Genomic DNA, 5,508 nt, shown 5'->3' with positions numbered 1-5,508 from the left:
AATTTGCTTTATAATATGGCTTAAAATATTCACAGGAATCCAAAGAGCTAAATGGAAACTCTGCTACACTGGCAGGATGCCAATTTCGTGTCTGCCATGGCAAGTTATAGAGTCATAGAATTGGAAGAGATCCACGAGGGTCATTTAGTCCAGCCCCCAATATGCTGGTAGCATGATTCTTATATGCCAGTAGAACACAATGGCAGCAGAACCATTCCTCTGGTAACGATACACCAATGGAACAGGTGGAACAGGGCAGAGTTATGGGTGGGTTATGGGCAGCACAAAACAATATGTGAACTAAAGCACAGCTCTAGACAATCCTAGACAGCATCTTAAAAAGCAGAGACATCACCTTGCCGACAAAGGTCCGTATAGTTAAAGCTATGGTTTTCCCAGCAGTGATGTATGGAAGTGAGAGCTGGACCATAAAGAAGGCTGATCGTCAAAGAATTGATGCTTTTGAATTATGGTGCCGGAGGAGACTCTTGAGAGTCCCATGGACTGCAAGAAGATCAAACCTATCCATTTTGAAGGAAATAAACCCTGAGTGCTCACTGGAAGGACAGATCATGAAGCTGAGGCTCCAATACTTTGGCCACCTCATGAGAAGAGAAGAATCCTTGGAAAAGACCTTGATGCTGGGAAAGATGGAGGGCACTAGGAGAAGGGGACGACAGGGGACGAGATGGTTGGACAGTGTTCTCGAAGCTACGAACACGAGTCTGACCAAACTGCGGGAGGCAGTGCAAGACAGGAGTGCCTGGCGTGCTATGGTCCATGGGGTCACGAAGAGTCGGACACGACTAAACGACTAAACAACAACGAAGCACAGCTCACCCTGGAAATTTGCACTTATCCCAATTTTGCAATACAGAAAATTGAAGCTCCTAGATTTCTTGGGAGGAAGCCATTGGTTTTAAATGGATGGTGTGCATGCAGCCTTTTTCATCTGCTTTTAGTTTGCACAAAACTCAACATTTCAAATTTGGAAGAAGAAATGCTACTGCTCTGTTAGTGTGAGACACATTTGCAAATAAATAGCATATTCAATGTGTGACCTAGTTACTTTATCAGTATCATTGCTAAGTGTAGGAAACCATCAAAATGTGTGATGTATGAAGAGAAACATGAATAGGAATTTAAATACTGAACAGTAAAAAAATTCTCTGCTGATTAATTCCAACTTACTTTTCCCACACACACACACACACATGGAATGCACAATCAGCAGAATTATTGTTCTGCACAGACAGAGCTATTACTTCAACAACAACAAAATCCCACATCCCAGAATGGGAACAATGAAGTTAATTTTTCCTCAGAGTATCCTGTCAAAATAATGCGGATGTGCAGAAATCCTGGCTGAAAAATCACATGGGTGCCACTCTCCGCATAAAATACCCAACAGTTGGTGAGGGATAGCATGTGTGAATGGTCCTCCTTATCAAAACCTCCCTTCATGCACAAAATAAGTCGCAACATGGATGCTTGCCTTTCCTGCAGGTGGACAGAAATATAGGAGGGGCATCATTGTCTCATGTGTGTGCAACCATCCCTCTATTGGTTAGAAGTGCATTAGCAGGGATCATTCAGTTTATAAACTAAGGGCTAATTCTGTTACTACCAAGTTGACCCAGAGGGTTGTGGTGGAGGGGGTATTGCTTAGCAACCAGTAACAGCGGCATGATTTTCATTGAGATGGCACATGTCCTGGTTGGTTGTGTAGTTTCAAGGGAGTTTCTCCTTTGTATGTTTGGTTGAATGTCTCCCTGCTATGTAAAAGACCTGGAGTAAGAAACACAAAACATCTCTTTTTCTTTCTCCACAAACACAATTTTTGTTCCGTTTCATGTTATCAGGATTTCTTTTCTCTCTGGACGTTGTGTGACTTTCTTGACCCTGTCACCTCTGCCGAACAAGTTTAGCGGTGTAGGTGGGTGGGTGATTATTGTTTCTAAAGCCTGCATATCATGTTTGACTAATAATGACAGCTGGGGAGAAGGGTGTGTGTGTGTGTGTGTGTGTGTGTGTGTGTGTGTGTGGCAATGGCAACAGTGCCTCTATCATAGCACTTTCATCTCTTATCATCTGTCTCCAACTCTATCATCCATGGGGTGGGTATCTTACACTTGTATGCATTTCTCCCTCTTCAGATATTACAAAAAGAGAGAGAGAGAGATGGATGACTGATAGGGAGAGGCAAGCAACGCTTTTTCTATCATAATGTGTGAAACAACCCTAAGATCGCCCGAGTAGCACAAGGAATGAAGAAAATAGCAAAATATTCAGTCTGGGTAAAAATAGTGGAGGAACTGCAATGAAGTCCCCACAGCGGTACACTAACCAAAGCTGACTCAATATATTTTGCTGCCAGAAGCAAAGGACCAAATGACGTCTCATTCTGTCCATCGGATTGGCAGCTGAATTTCATTTCAAATAGTAGTAATGGGATCCCATCCTCCACTGCACCTGAGAGCGGCAGGCTAGCTTAAGGGGTGCAGGGCAGGGTGAGTGGCACACACAATAGGATCTTCCTGCCCCATGTTCCTCAGCATCTGACACCTGAGGCAGCCACCTCCATCTACCTAATGGTAGGGCCAGCCCTGCTTCCGATATCTGGTTGTCCCTTCACTCCTGGCTCTTCTCCCTCCCTTCCCACTAGTACAAAGGCTTCCATTCTCCATTTGTTTACTCTGTGTAGATGCCTCTTAACTATTTCTAATAACCAATCAACTGCACATGACACAGAAAATGTGCTTGGCAGAAGATCTTGCCTGGAGTCGCTTTGACTTGCAAATCTCATCCTGATGACAGGCACTCCCTTCAGAGATGTTAATAATAATCCTTTTCTTCCCCTGATGGCACTAAGGTCATGAGGGAATAATGCACAACAAATAATTTGACTCATGCACACCTTTTGCTCCGAGAGACAGGCTCGAATTTGCACATAGATTTAAAAAGGACTGATTTCCATAGCAACGGCAGGGATCTGTGAAACATTATGAATGTTGCCTCTGCGTCTGTGTACAGAGCTCTTTCGCAGCACAAGAAGCCCATCAGAATACAGGCTCCACTCTCAAACAGGAGGGTTTGCAGAATTGTAGAAGGAGTCGCGGAATATCAAATTGCACTTATTTTAAACTGAAATAATAACGAGCTGCTGGTAAAACCCCTTTGCTGAATTACTAAATTTCTCCCGTTTATACCCCACTTTGGATGGGGGGGGCACAGCCCTTTCATTTGGTTTTAATTAATATTAACAAGCCGCCCTTAAACAGATTTCTGAAGTGTAACAGCAACAGCACAGAAAGAATAGTGCATAGATCTAGCACACTTCTAGAGCAGAGCAAAACCACATAAGAGGCTAGAGATAGCGTAAAAGAAATATGTCAGGAGCGTTCAAACAATTGCATGTTCAGCTATTTTTATTTTTTTAAAAAGTGGGTTGGTTATACAGTAGCTCAGGGCTGCTAATATTAGCAACAAAATTCTACTTAAGTAAGGAAAGGGGGTGGGGGGAAGGAAATGAGTTGGAGCAGCCAGAAACAAAATGACAGCACCATATTTGTAGCAGACCAGGGAAGCCTTTCAAAAGCATGATCTGCAGAGACTGCTGTGAACTCTAGTGACTTCACATGCCATCCTTAATGGCTGAGAGAGACAACGGGATGGGAGAGGAACAATAGATTGAGGCAGGGGTGCTATTTAGGAATTTCAACCCTGTCCTAGGTCCAGTTCTAGACCACATGCATTCATAACAAATTAATGAGCCCTGGGTGGGGTGGTGTAGTGGTTAGAGTGTCAGACTAGGACCTCCAAGACCAAGGTTCAAATCTCCAGAGGGTGACCTTGGCGTAGTCACTGTCTCTCAGCCTACCTTGCAGCATCGTTGTGAGAAGAAAAAGGAGAGTGGTGAAGCTCTGAGCTCCTTGGGGGAATATAAGTGCAGCTATAAAGAATACATAAATAAAAATAATATTTAACCTGTGCTTGCTGCCCCAGGACTCTTGAGCCAAGGTACAAGTTTTTGCATGTCTTTATCCCTCCCTTCAGGGACCCAGGTGGCGCTGTGGTTAAACCACTGAGCCTAGGGCTTGCTGATCAGAAGGTCGGCGGTTCGAATCCCTGTGACGGGGTGAGCTCCTGTTGCTTGGTCCCAGCTCCTGCCAACCTAGCAGTTCAAAAGCACGTCAAAATGCAAGTAGATAAATAGGAACCGCTACAGCGGGAAGGTAAACGGCGTTTCCATGTGCTGCTCTGGTTTGCCAGAAGCGGCTTTGTCATGCTGGCCACATGACCTGGAAGCTATACGCCGGCTCCCTCGGCCAATAATGCGAGATGAGCGCGCAACCCCAGAGTCGGTCACGACTGGACCTAATGGTCAGGGGTCCCTTTACCTTTATCCCTCCCTTCAGTAGCATCTGTTGTAAAGGCTCTCCCCTATCTTTTGATCTTCACAAGAGCCCTGTAAGGTAGGACAGGCAAGTGGCCAGAGGTCACCCACTCAATTCTATGGCTGAGCGGGGAGACTGATCTCTCCCCAGATCTGTTTTGAAATTCTACCCACTATGCCATGTATCGTCCTACAAGTCAGTTTCACGTGACTTGCATTTGTAAGTGGGTCAACATCGAGAATATTCCTATCTCATCAGATTGGATGCTATGTCTGTTCACATATTTAGCTACCTGTTATCAACTGCAGAGAAATCAAAGCTGCTTTCTTAATACTGACTTACAGGGTTGCTGTAAGGATTTCAGGTAAATAATGCATGTGAAACACTTTGCACACTTGAAAGAGATTATCATCATCATCATCATGCAATTTCCTCGAGTAAGAACTATTGATCTTGAGTATGTGTGCATGCAAAATGTTACAATAACTGTTCATTGTTTTATTGTCCCATTTTCTGTGGGTTATTTTTTATGTACCCTGCTTAGAAATGTGAATAATTAAGTGGTATATAAATGTCTTAAATAAATAAATAAATAAGACTGCAGAAGTGAGGCGTGTGAATTTGTGAACCAGACATGAGTGACCGTGGATGTAAACAATGAAATTGGCTTGTGTATTGGGTATGTGCACCAATGGCACAGATATTTGAGTCACATCGAGTGCAATGGCACTTAGTCTCAAGTAATTACATGTAGGATTGCTAGAATTAAACATAGCTAGAATACATGGAGAAATAAATTCCTAAATCTCATTGCATGGGTTCCTTCTGTTCATCTTCTATGCCCAGAAATGTAGATTTGTGCCCTGTTGCAAAAGTAGCACCAAATATTTCACATCCCTTACATATGCTAATGATGATAATGATGGTGATTTTATTATTTATTCCCTGCCAATGTGGTTGGATAGGCATGATGAGAACATGAAACTGAAACAACCACATGTTGCCTCCCCATTTAATCTTGGCAATACTTCTTTCCTCTTCCTCTGCTTCTTTCCCCGTGTTGACTTACAGACTGTAAACTACTTGGGGCAGGGACCTCTCCCCTGAACTT

This window comes from Zootoca vivipara, chromosome 5, assembly GCF_963506605.1.
Source record: "Zootoca vivipara chromosome 5, rZooViv1.1, whole genome shotgun sequence".
NCBI lineage: Eukaryota > Metazoa > Chordata > Lepidosauria > Squamata > Lacertidae > Zootoca > Zootoca vivipara.
The sequence above is the reverse complement of the archived record's forward strand: the minus strand, read 5'-3'. Positions refer to the sequence as shown.